The following is a 13,946-nucleotide window of genomic DNA, read 5'->3' on the forward strand; positions in this document are numbered from 1 at the left end:
TATATACTGATGTAGCAGATCTGAGCCATAGGTTGTCTGAGTAACATGAGATTGTAAATATCTATGTATGCAGTGATACATTTATATCTGTCTGGTCGTCACTTGTAGACAATCCCTTCTTGTTACAAGCTTTCCCTGAAAAGGAGCAGATTGCAGGGTTTCCTCCAGCTGGTGCCTCCAGTGATCAGCAGCACTTCCAAGCTATTTGCTATAGAGCCTGTAAGCGCTTCTCCAAATCTGGCCAGATCACTGAGGTGTCTTTATGTGCCTACAACCTCTGGTCTGAACTGTTAATCATCAGGAGCCCACCTCCTCCTGACAAACAGAAAGCCAGGAGGCTTGGGAGCAGTGTGCTCCTGAAGATGAAGCTGGCCGGATTGTTGAGGTATCTCTATGTGCCTACAGCCTCTGCTCTGAACTGTCAATCATCAGGAGCCCACCTCCTTCTGACAAGCAGGAAACCAGGAAGCTAGGGAGTAGTCTGCTCAAGAAGATGAAGCTGGCCAGATCGCTGAGGTATCTCTATGTGCCTACAGCCTCTGGTCTGAACTGGTAATCATCAGGAGCCCACCTCCTCCCTAAAAGCAGGAAGCCAGGAGGCTGAGGAGCAGTGTACTAATGAAGATGAAGCTGGCCAGATTGCTGAGGTATCTTTTTGTGCCTATAGCCTCTGGTCTGAACTGTCAACCATCAGGAGCCCACCTCCTCCTGACAAGCAGGAAGCCGAGAGGCTGGGGAGCAGTATGCTTCTGAAGATGAAGTTGGCCGGATCGATGAGGTATCTCTATGTTCCTGCATCCTCTGGTCTGAACTGTCAATCATCCGGAGCCCACCTCCTCCCAACAAGCAGGAAACCAGGAGGCTTGGCAGGAGTGTGCTCCTGAAGACGAAGCTTGCCGGATCGCTGAGGTATCTCTATGTGTCTACAGCCTCTGGTCTGAACTGTCAATCATCAGGAGCCCACCTCCTCCTGACAAGCAGGAAACCAGGAGGCTTAGGAGGAGTGTGCTCCTGAAGATGAAGCTGGCCAGATCGCTGAGGTATCTCTATGTGCCTACAGCCTCTGGTCTGAACTGTTAATCATCAGGAGCCTATCTGCTCCCTACAAGCAGGAAGCCAGAAGGCTGTGGAGCAGTGTACTAATGAAGAGGAAGCTGGCCAGATTGCTGAGGTATCTTTATGTGCCTTTAGCCTCTGGTCTGAACTGTGAACCATCAGGAGCCCACCTCCACCTGACAAGCAGGAAGCCAAGAGGCTGAGGAGCAGTATGCTTCTGAAGATGAAGTTGGCCGGATCAATGAGGTATCCCTATGTGCCTACATCCTCTGGTCTGAACTGTCAATCTTCAGGAGCCCACCTCCTCCCGACAAGCAGCAAGCTGAGAGGCTGGGAAGCAGTGTGCTCCTGAAGAAAGAAGCTGGGAGAACTTCAAATAGTTCTTGGGATGAAAGTGTCACTGATTGATATGTTGTGTTCTTCATATATTTGCTGATCTCATCCGCAAAAAAAACAAAGATTTTTTTGCATAAGGATTTTCATCACTATGAATTATTAGGACAAATGGATGTGTGTTACTGGTAAAAAAGTTCTGGAGGGCTACCTTAAAGGATAAGCGGCATCACAAGTGTTTTCAGAACTGATGATCAAAGAACTTGTTTATTGAACACTCAGGCGATTAATCGAGGGTCAATGGACTGATTGAGAGTGTCACAAGTATTTCTCGTAATTTAGAGACTTGTGACAGCTCTGGTATCTGAGCTTCACCTGAACTTGTGAGACTCTGGATATTAAATGTGATAGCTTTCTTTTGGTGTGGCAAGGGTTAATGACATTCTCCTTGCTGTTAGCTCTTTTGTAGTTCATCTCAGCTGCAGAAGGTTTGTGACCACTCCCATTCCCTTTAACTAGTCACATAATCCATCACTTGATGCAGGTAATAGATTCATTCTATTCTGACCATTAGTTTATCTCCGCTTCAGCAGGTTTGTGACCACTCCCCTTCCCTTTAACTAGTCACATAACTTGATGCCGGTAATAGATTCATTCTATTCTGACCGTTAGTTCATCTCAGCTGCAGCAGGTTTGTGACGACTCCCCTTACCTTCAACTAGTCACATGATCCACCACTTGATGCCGGTAATAGATTCATTCTATTCTGACCGTTAGTTCATCTCAGCTTCAGCAGGTTTGTGACCACTCCCCTTCCCTTTAACTAGTCACACGATCCATCACTTGATGCTGGTAATAGATTCATGCTTTTCTGACCACCTTGAAGGGAATCTTTTGTGGCTGCTGGAGATTTGCTGACGGAGTTCTGTTGTTGGAGCCATGTCATCTGCAGCCCTGGTGTTTGGCTGCAGCAGTCAAGTTTGTTTCATATCCTTTTGTCTATAGTCTTCTGCCTGTCCTACTTCCCATGTGTTATATTACTGTAGCGGTGATGTCTATTGTTCTCACCGGCCTTGACACTAGATAGGGTGAGTGGAGGGACCGTTAAGGACTAGGCACGTGACGGCAATGAGTGTAAGGACTCGTATAGGGATGTTAGTGGAGCTCAGGGGCCAGATACAGGTTTGAGAGAGAAGTTGTCCCATCCCCTACTCCCTATCATCATGGTCTTCCTCTCCCTTTTTATCCCATTGTAACCTTTGCGTTGCGCCATCTCCTAGTCTGCTCGTTTCAGGCAGGCAGCAATTTTTTGTGTTGTCTGAAGTACAATGGAAAACGATGGGAAAACAAAGAACACATTGCAATATTGTCATCAAACCCATCTGATTGCGACATCAGCTTTGCCGCATTTTCCTCACTTGATACAGTGGTAGAACAAGTGATAGAGCAAATCCTTACCAGGATTGAGCGCGAGAAACTTAACAATCCAATGATGTAATTCTTGTACTGTAGGAGGTGATACAATATTTCTGTCATGTTACTTTCTTGTATAAGTCATTTTGACAGTTCATAACTGTCTGTGAATATCAAACACACCTGGTTGAGAAAATCGCTAAAATCGCTTTGTATGAGCCGCACTCCTGCAATTTAAAACCCAATATTCTATCTGACATCTTCAACAAATGAGGAGAAATTTTCTTCCGTGGATGCAAAAAAAGTCCTTATGATAACACTCCCTGTCCTGGTCTCTGATGTTTTGTCATAGGGACTTGTCTGGATCTAAATCCCCATCCATCTCAATGTGCACATACAGAACCACAGCTCAGTAATTGGATGCAAATGGCATTTGTGTAGAATTTTGGGAAATGTGCACACCCCAACAACTTCACACAATTTGCAATTCAATTTGCCTATATTTTACACACTGCAGAAGTTTGCGTCAGTTACATATGGCTGACATGACATCAGGTCCAACCACATGGGATTCCCCATAATGCCTTGCAGCTATCACATCACATGGCGCCAATCAGGAGATTCCTTTATAAAACCGAGTGTTATGATCTGGTAACCGTGGACGATGACGAAAAATCCCATTTATAAAGACAAAACAAAAACAAAAGAGTAGTTGGAAACTAAGCTGACTGCAATTGCCTATCTATCAGACAACACTAGAAGTAGTAGTTGGATGTTCCTAATACACCTAGACACCGCGTCACTGCCGGAGAAACTTGCTACACCTCAAAGATAGAAATGAGGAATCCTAACTTGCCTCAGAGCAGTCCCCAAAGAAACAGCAAGCCCCCAACATGCAACAACGGTGATGTAAGAAAATAGAATACACAGATAGAAAATCTAGATCAGCAAAGGTGAGGCCTGACTTACTAGATAGAACAGGAAAATAAAATGAAAACCTAGACAAATGCTATATGTTCTCCAAAAGTGCTAATTAGGGGTTTAAATAAAGAGTTCCATATGTAAATTCTTTAAATCAGCGTTGGCATTGTTAGACAGGGTGATCTGGAATCTACTGTATGCCCTAAGGTCCAAGCCATCTGCCCAAAATGTATTGTCATTATGCAGTGGCGCAACCTAAAGCTCCTGGGTCCCAAATGCGAAATCTTCAAAAGGACACACGGAGTGCCTATAGGTCCATATGTCCTCTGCATGCAGTATAGGTTGCACGTGCTTTAAAATTGATTATTTACTGTGTTGCCTTTTGTCAAAGTTCTCATGGAGATTAAATTAAATGTGTGGGTTTCACAGGTTCTTTCCCCTTTAAATAAAGTACACAAAGCCTGGTTACTAATAAATCTGTGAAAGATTGATTATCCTAGATGTTTATGCAAATATATGTTTGTGTATGCACAGTATATACAGTATTCATACTACAGTTGTTCCAGAAAATGAAGTATTTCTCCCAGAAAATTATTGCATTTATTTCCTTTGTGTACATTTGAACAACACAAAAGAAAAACACAGAAAAAAAGGCAAATTGGACATAATTTCACACAAAACTCCAAAAATGGGCCGGACAAAATTGTTAGCACCTTTCCAAAATTGTGGATAAACAACTTTGTTTCAAGCATGTGATGCTCGTTCAAACTCACCTGTGACAAGTAACAGGTGTGGGCAATATGAAAATCACACCTGAAACCAGATAAAAAGAGGAGAAGTTGACTCAATATTTGCATTTTGTGCCTGTGTGTGCCACAGTAAGCATGGAGAACAGAAAGAGCAGAAGAGAAATGTCTGAGGACTGGAGAAGTAAAATTGCTGAAAAATATCAACATCTCAAGGCTACAAGTTTATCTCCAGAGATCTTGATGTTCCTTTGTCCATGGTGTGCAACATAATCAAGACATTTACAAATCATGCCACTGTAGCTAATCTCCCTGGATGTTGACACAAGAGAAAAGTTAATGAAAGTTGTCAACGCAGGGTAGTCCGGATGGTGGATAAGCCCCAATCAAGTTCCAAAGATATTCCAGCTGTCCTGCAGGCTCTGGGGGCATCAGTGTCAGTGCCAACTATCTGTCCACATTTGAATGAAATTAAACATTATGGAGGAGACCCAGGAGGACCCCACTGCTGACACAAAGACATAAAAAGCTAAACTGTATTTTATCAAAATGTGCGTGAGTAATGCGGGCGTCACACGGTACGATATATCGGGTGATATGTCGTTGGGGTCACGTCGTTAGTGACGCACATCCGGCATCGTCAGACTTATCGTACCGTGTGACATTTCTGAACGACTCCACGGGAACGATGAACACAGCTTACCTGCGTCCCGCCGGCAATGAGGAGGGAAGGAGGTGGGCTGGATGTTACGTTCCACTCATCTCAGCCCCTCCGCTTCTATTGGCCGGCGGCTGTGTGACGTCGCTGTGACGCCGAACGTCCCTCCCCCTTCAGGAAGAGGATGTTCCCCGCCCACAGCGAGGTCGTCCGGCAGGTAAGTACGTGTGACGAGGGGTAAATGACTTTGTGCGCCACGGGCAACAAATTGCCTGTGACGCACAAACGACGGGGGCGGGTGCGATCATTTATGTGATCGCACAATTTATCATCCCGTGTGACGCCCGCATTACCAAAATCCTTCTGGAAAAGCGTCTTGTGGACCGATGAGACCAAGATAGAACTTTTTGGTAAAGCTCATCATTGTACTGTTACTGAAAACAGAATGAGGTCTACAAAGGAAAGAACACAGCACCTACAGTCAGATATGGTGGAGGTCAAAGATGTTTTGTGGTGGTTTGCTGCTTCTGACTCTGGGGAGCTTCGACTTGCAAGACATCAAGAAATCTGAAAATTACCAAAGGGTAATTTTGGGTGCAATTTATTGTCCAGTGTTAGAAAGCTGGGTGTGTGTCCAAGGTCATGGGTCTTCCAGCAGGACGATGACCCCAAACACTTTAAGAAGTCCCAGAAATGGATGGAAATAAAGTGCTGGAGAGTTCTGAAGTGACAGCAATGAGTCCGGATCTAAATCCCATTGACACCTGTGGAGAGATCTGAAAATTGCTGTTGGGAGAAGAGAAGAGAAGAGAAGACGCCTTACACTTACGACCGTGACCGTATGTACCGTAAATATTTATATAACCTTTTTTTTTAAAAAAAATATATATCTATATTTATTTGCGTATATATAAAAATGTATTATTATTATTAATAGAGTGGTATGAAAGTTGCATGCTTTTATGCTTTTCTACAACTCTATTTAATAGGAAGGCAATTTGCGTATTGAAATGTATCTAATAAAAGAGATGAATATCCACATTCACGTCGGCCGTGAGCTTTTTCCAGCATTGTGCCGTATCAGAAAAAAATAATGTTTTTTTTTTTATATATATATTAATTTCCATAACTAACTGACCCCGTGTCAGGGTCTTATTTAGGTTTTCTGTTAGATCCTATTGTGGGTTTTTTTCAGTACTGAGAGGCCTATTTGTCCTGCACCTTATAATATAGGAGAATGAGGGCAAAATGTGACCAATAATTAGAGCATCAAAAAAGACTACACCCTGTTAATTAATATGAAGACAAGAGGACTATGGGAATAGTAGTCACAAGGTCATAGAATGACCAATACAAAATAACAACAATTACTGCTTTTTTGCAAAAATATGACAAATGTTTTATTAATATAATAAATAGCAAAAAAGTGACATGACAAAATAACAACAGCATTACACAAAGATCAGGCTACAGCAAGGAGATGTCACTGACACAAAAAAGCCAGGAATCCACCCTTCATTGGGAGGCAGAATCACCAAGTGATAGGAGGGACATGGCCAGAGGAAACCATGGACACTGGGCCCAAATAAACATCATTGGTCCAAACTGCACACACCTATTTATAGTGTGTACCAAGAGGGATCAGCATACATGAAGGGTCCAGTATCCAGAGAATCAGACCATTGACCACACCAAAATTCTAGCAGAGACAAGTATTAATCAAAAAATGTATCATAATACCATACACAAAGTCCCTGTGCTGCACTCACCCATAATGAGAAAGGTGGAACCCGAGTAAAACGTGCCCCGACGCGCACGTTTCGATGTCTTCTTCGGGGGGCCGTGGTGTGAACCACGGCCCCCCGAAGAAGACATCGAAACGTGCGCGTCGGGGCACGTTTTACTCGGGTTCCACCTTTCTCATGGTACACACTATAAATAGGTGTGTGCAGTTTGGACCAATGATGTTTATTTGGGCCCAGTGTCCATGGTTTCCTCTGGCCATGTCCCTCCTATCACTTGGTGATTCTGCCTCCCAATGAAGGGTGGATTCCTGGCTTTTTTGTGTCAGTGACATCTCCTTGCTGTAGCCTGATCTTTGTGTAATGCTGTTGTTATTTTGTCATGTCACTTTTTTGCTATTTATTATATTAATAAAACATTTGTCATATTTTTGCAAAAAAGCAGTAATTGTTGTTATTTTGTATTGGTCATTCTATGACCTTGTGACTACTATTCCCATAGTCCTCTTGTCTTCACCTTATAATATGTTGTTATGACTTGATGGAACCCATTCATAGATTAAATTACACAGTACGGAACTCTCTGTGCCTGAAAGGCATTCTCAAATACTCCGAGAGAACCTTGAGGTTCACGGGCTTTGTACACTGTAATTTACCAACACGCTTCACTTAGAGATCTATTGTTGGTCAATAAAATGTCATTTCCAACAATGAGAAAGCTGTCTGTCAGCGCAGAAGTGCCTGGAAATGGGGTCATTTATTTATTAGATCAGTACTGCCTTGTCTTAAAGGTAGAGTAATGCTAAAAAAGAAAAAAATACCGTATTTTTTCATTTTATAAGACGCACTGGATTATAAGACTCACCCCAAATTTAGAGAAGGAAAATAGGAAAAAAGAAATGTTAATGTTAAAATGGGGGTCCGTCTTGTAATCCTAGTTCATCTTATAATAGCTCACCAGGGGGGAGCAGGGGTGGTGGAGCGAGTCTGGAGGGTTACAGGAGACAGGTTCGGCTTTGCTGCGGGCTCGGAGGAGGGGGTGTCACAGCTCAGGAGGGTCAGAGGATGGAGGGTCGGCAATTTTGCTGGCTCGGAGGAGGGAGTGTCACAGCTCAGTAGGGTCAGTGATACTGCGAGCTCAAGGCTCCATTGATCTAGTTGACACAATGGACTTCAAGAAAATGGCGGCGGAGGCTGTGTGTGCACACATTGGCCTCTGCGGCCATTTTCTTGAAGTCCATTCTGTTCAATGGAGCCAGCAGTGTGTCAGCAGATCAATGGCGCCCGCCGCCGCAATACCCCGTGGCCCACAGTAAATACCGACCCTCTGTCCTGGCCTGTGCAGGGACACTCCCCTTTCCTCTGAACCATCACTATCACCGTCCCTGAGACACCACCGTTGATTATAAGATGCACCCCCATTTTTCTCCCACTTTTTTGGGGGAAAAAAGTGTACCTTATAGTCCAGAAAATACGGCACCTTTTCTACATGTGTAAGAAAATGTTTAAATACCAAATTTATATATACGGTGTATACATCTTTAATCCCTTCCTGCTTCAACCATTTTTGTTTTTTTCAATTTAGAACTCTATATGCCATGACTACTCATCCGCACCTTGTCACATTGAGTGGGGCAGTGACAGGGTGATGGAGGGGACCATTTTTCTGTCTAACCGCTAAGATGCCATGGTGGCTATTGACTGCTTCATCCAAAGAGTTGAACAGAGCCCGTTCTGCTTCTGAGCCTTTTTCAAATTTGTCCCCTCACTATCCAGGTTCACCACAAATTAGCTGCTGCGTTCCCTGCTTTTGCTTTTTTACAGGCTCTTTTCTGATTTGTTTTCCTTGATGGGGTAGTGGTGTCAGGAAAAAGTTAAAAGTTTAAGCGCAAAGACATGGAGCCAGTACTATCAGTGTCTATATTCTTTGTAGTGAGAGACTGAGGGTTTACTATCTGTAGCTACAGCTTTCACAGCAAGAGATAGGGAGAAAGTACTATATGTGTATATATTCTTTGTAGGGAGGTAAAGGAAATAGATAGAAATAACTGAGTCTACATTATTTGCTAAGAGAGACTGTAAGGCAGTACTATCTGTGCCTGCATAATTTATTGAGTGAGACAGGAAACCAGTACTATCTTCGTTTACATAATTTACAGGAGGAAACAAAGAGGCAGAACTATCTGTGCCTGTATCATTTGCAAGAAGATACAATGAAATAGTATCTACATTATTTACAAGGAGAAACAATGAGGCAGTATTATCTGTGCCTACATAATTTATAAAGTGAGACAGGAAGCCAATACATTCCTTGTTTATATCATTTACAAGAGGAAACAAAGAGGCAGAACTATCTGTGCCTGCATCATTTGCATAACAATACAAGGAGACAGTGTTATCTGCATCACCATTATTTACTGTACAATGAGAGACAATGAGGCAGTACTATCTGTGCCTACATAAATGCCTTGAATGAGACAGGAAACCAGTACTATCTTTGAATATATCATTTGTAGGGAGAGAAATTAAATTAGAGCTATTTCTGTTTGCAGAACAAAATAAAGAGGCCAGAACTATGTGTGTCCACATTGGGAGAGACAAGAAGCCAGTACTATTCTTGTTTATATCATTTACAAGAGGAAACAAAGAGGCAGAACTATATGTGACTACATCATTTGCAGGAAGATACAAGGAGACAGTATTATCTGCATCACCATTACTTACTGTACAAGGAGAGACAATAAGGCAGTACTATCTGTGCTTACATAATGTCTTGAGTGAGACAGGAAACCAGTACTATCTTTGGATATATCATTTGTAGGGAGAAAAATTAAATTAGAGCAACAGTATTTCTGTTTGCAGCACAAAATAAAGAGGCCAGAACTATGTGTGTCTACATTGGGAGAGACAAGAAGCCAGTACTATCTTTGTTTATATAATTTACAGGAGGAAACAAAGAGGCAGAACTCTCTGTGCCTGCATCATTTGTGGGAAGAAAGAAAGAGACAGTATTATCTGCATCTACATTATTTTCAGGGAGAGACAGGGAGGAAGTGTTAATTATGTCTATATAAGTAGAGACTACGAGTGAATACTATCTGTGCCTATATAATTTGCAAGGAGGAGAAAGAAGTTCTATGTCTGTCTACATAATTTATTGTAAGGAATGAGGAACTAGCACTATGTCTACATCATTTACAGCAAGAGACAACAGGGCAGAGTTATCTTGTGTCTACATCATTTGCAGAGAGAGAGAGACAGGGAGGCAGCACTATCTGTGTTGACATTGTTTAAAGAGAAATACAAGAAGTAATTGCTATTTACTATACACAAACATCATTTATTGTAAGAAATAAGGATCTAGCACTATGCCTACATCATTTACAGCAAGAGACAAAAAGGCAGTGCTATCTTGTGTCTATATAATTTGCAGAGAGAGAGACAGGGAGGCAGCACTATCTGTGTCGACATTGTTTAAAGAGAAATACAAGAAGTAATTGCTATTTACTATACACAAACATCATTTATTGTAAGAAATAAGGATCTAGCACTATGTCTACATCATTTACAGCAAGAGACAAAAAGGCAGTGCTATCTTGTGTCTATATAATTTGCAGAGAGAGAGACAGGGAGGCAGCACTATCTGTGTCGACATTGTTTAAAGAGAAATACAAGAAGTCGTTGCTATTTACTATACACATACATCATTTATTGTAAGAAATAAGGATCTAGCACTATGTCTACATCATTTACAGCAAGAGACAAAAAGGCAGTGCTATCTTGTGTCTACATAATTTGCAGAGAGAGAGACAGGGAGGCAGCACTATCTGTGTGTCGACATTGTTTAAAGAGAAATACAAGAAGTCATTGCTATTTACTGTACACCTACATCATTTAGAGGAAGACCATAGTGTCTGTGTCTAGAGGGAGGCAGTACTGTCTGTTACTCCATCATTACATCATGATTACTAGGAAGAGACGGGGAGGCAGCACTATCTGTGCCAATATCTTTGCTTAGTCAATAAGCGCTATAATGAGTGTTGATTTTACCCTTACTTCTGGTTATGACATTTCATGATGGCCACCGAAAGATCACAGCAATGAATTTGTATCCAAATGCTCTAAACCTTCCCCGGAGTGCTCACTTAATGCAGATATACATTCATATCGCGCAGAATAAAATATCCTCTTCTCTGGGGGAGATATTTTAGGCATCCATCTGTAATAAACTATCCTGCTAGAGCACTTTAAATAGTTTAATCATGTGTTGGATTCTCATAGCTATATTTTTATGTGCCCCTCTCCCTGATTTACACCACAAATAGTTCTGCAGACTTCTAGTAATATTACAGAAATGCATGCATATTGTATGGGTACGGTAGTAATTTCCCAGACGTATGTGCGGTACTAAATTACAAAGAGTAAATTGCAACTACCTGGTAATTCTTATAAAATGAATTTGGGTGCATTAAAGATTTAAGGGGAAAATAGAACAAATTTAACTCCATTGTTTATTTTTGGTTCATGTATATGGCGGTATTATAACAATGTATCGTAGTCATATGTAACATGGCACATACTATATCGCACCTTAGCCTCCAATTTTATGCAGAGGTTTCATCGCATGTTGCGGAATGGACCTTACTTTCTTAGGGATTTATTGCTCCTAGGGTAGAATGAGGTGTCTTGAGAAAGCACCATTTGGCGGCACATATTTTTTTAAATCTGCATTGTTAAGCGTTGAACTAAGGTTTCTTGCTTCCACTATCTGCATTATGACCTGTGTTGGCTGGTGGCTTTTTTTGTGATTTTTTTTTCCCACTATAATAGAAAATTATGTCCAATTAAAAATGGGGGTGTGGCTTCTAAGCATGGGTGTGACTTAATTTGAAGAAGGCGTGACTTAAAATGCAAATGTTTACAGTGATCCAAAGATAAGCCAATCACAAGGTGCAATCAAATAGGACAATAGTGTCTAAAGACTAGATACAAATGAATCCCTTTGTTGCAAATAATACTCATTTTGAAGTTTTAGGAATAAACTGAACCTGATAAATTTGACTATTTTGCATTTCACTTTGTAACAAATTGCTTTATATGGCTTTCTTAAACATCAGACAGCAAAAGAATCACATGACCTTGGGCGGGCTTATCCATAATGCCTTGCAGGCATCACATCACATGGTATAGCAAAGCCAATCAGAAGAGACTATCAGAGCTTGTATAAAAGCAGAGGTAGGGAATGCAGCAACTCATTTGTTTCATGCAATGTTCGGCTCTGCACACACCTGCTGGCAGACACTGTTCATACCACACAGCCTCATAAGCAACCTGAGGCATCTGGATTTTTAAGCCAGAGCTGGGCGTCGGCTGATTCAGTTTCACTGTTCATCAGCTCTGCAGGAGTTAATCCCTGCAGACTGGTGAGCAGGGCCTAAGAGCTTAGGTTGCTAATTGCCTCGTACAGCTGTCTCCTCCCTATTTAAAGCCTGGCTCTTCCAGTATGTGCTAATGATAGCTCCAGCATAAGCTCCAGCGATCCCGGACTTGGTGGTTATCCTGTTAATGGTGATCCATGTTTTACTTTTGAGTGTGAGTGTTCCTCTGTTGTGCGTTACTTCCTCCCCTTTTTTGTTGTTCCCTGATACACATATTGTCTCTCCTGTGTGTTTTGAGTGCTGTGTGTACGGGTTTCCGTTCTCCCTTGTCCATGTCATTTTGTGGGGTCTTGTCTTTGTGTTCCGGCCCGCCCCAAGGGTGTGGGAGAGGGGGAATAGGATCAGGGCTCAGATATGGTTTTATCATTGTGTTTTCCGGCCCACCCCAAGGGTGTGGGAGAGAGGGAGTAAGATCAGGGCTCGGACAGGAGTTAGGGTCATGCTGGGGGCTCGGACCTGGCTACCATCAAGCCTACCTCTGAGATAAGGGCCAGCGCAGGGTCTCAAGTCTGAGAGCCAGCCTAGGGGCCCCTGTCCTGTCGTTACAATTTGTGATGAATCTGGAGAGTGAGAAGATGAATTTCAAAATATTTTACTCCTTTCTGTATCAGATTGAACAAATGTATCGTCCAGTAACTGCCTCATCTTCAGACTGGTCTTAGCTTGCACTATGTACAGGATTAGTAGATTTTGCACAAAGTATGCAGTGTTCCTTTAACCGTTTGGTAATTGATGTTGTGTTGGGGAGTTTTCCTTAAAATATGAGGAAATCATCAGATATCGCCGGGCGTCTCACCACTCCCACAATGTAACTTATTTAGCTTTTGCAGCACTCCCAGTAAATACAATTTTCAAGAGGTTTTGTTTTTCTAGCGTTTTATTATATTTAATCCCGGCCTCAGCCCTGACAGTCATATTAATCCTGTCTTTCACTCTCCCACCGCTCGTATTTTGCTTCCATATTAAACTTTTATCTTGCCTCCTCTCCTCCATTATTCTTTCCACCCCTCCCGGTTCCCGCTGTCATCGCTTCTGCATTTAGTTGTTACAGGAACTTTCTTTATTTTCAGTTGATCTTTTTGGGAAATATTGATAGAGGAAGGGGAGTCCATAGGGCCGGGTTGTATACATGTATTATTTAAGAATGAGGTTCTGCTATGTGGACATGATGCTTAGGACCTAGGAGGCAAATAGATGAGTAATGGATGTGATCACAATCACAATAGGTGATGATCACAGCTCACCTCCTCCCCCACCCTTCACAATAATTTTTGCACACGCTCATTAGATGCTTCAGTACAAAAGATAGGGGTGGGGTCTGAACAATGTGGTTAATGTTCATGTGTTGAGTCCTGAAACAGGGAGATAGAGACTAAAAAAACTGGCCAGTGTAAAAGTTGCAATATCTCTATCATATATATATATATATATATATATATATATATATATATATATATATATATATAACATTAAGATGATTATATGAAAAAAGCAAACTTAAAAAAATACATGTAATACAAATACTTGATTTAAACAGTATGTCATTTTCTGATAACACATAATTTTCAAGGAAATATCCAATGGTTCGAATGCCATCCATGTAGGCGGACAAAATCTCCAAATTCCCAGCTCGCTCAGG

At 41.8% G+C, this 13,946-nt stretch overlaps 1 protein-coding gene across 5 annotated transcripts in view; it reads left to right on the forward strand.

Annotated features, from left to right (window-relative positions):
• The window catches only part of TAFA1 (TAFA chemokine like family member 1), a 527,296-nt gene that overhangs the window by 312,134 nt on the left and 201,216 nt on the right, over positions 1–13,946 (forward strand). The window lies entirely within an intron of this gene.

This window comes from Anomaloglossus baeobatrachus, chromosome 8 (assembly GCF_048569485.1).
Source record: "Anomaloglossus baeobatrachus isolate aAnoBae1 chromosome 8, aAnoBae1.hap1, whole genome shotgun sequence".
Classification (NCBI taxonomy): domain Eukaryota; kingdom Metazoa; phylum Chordata; class Amphibia; order Anura; family Aromobatidae; genus Anomaloglossus; species Anomaloglossus baeobatrachus.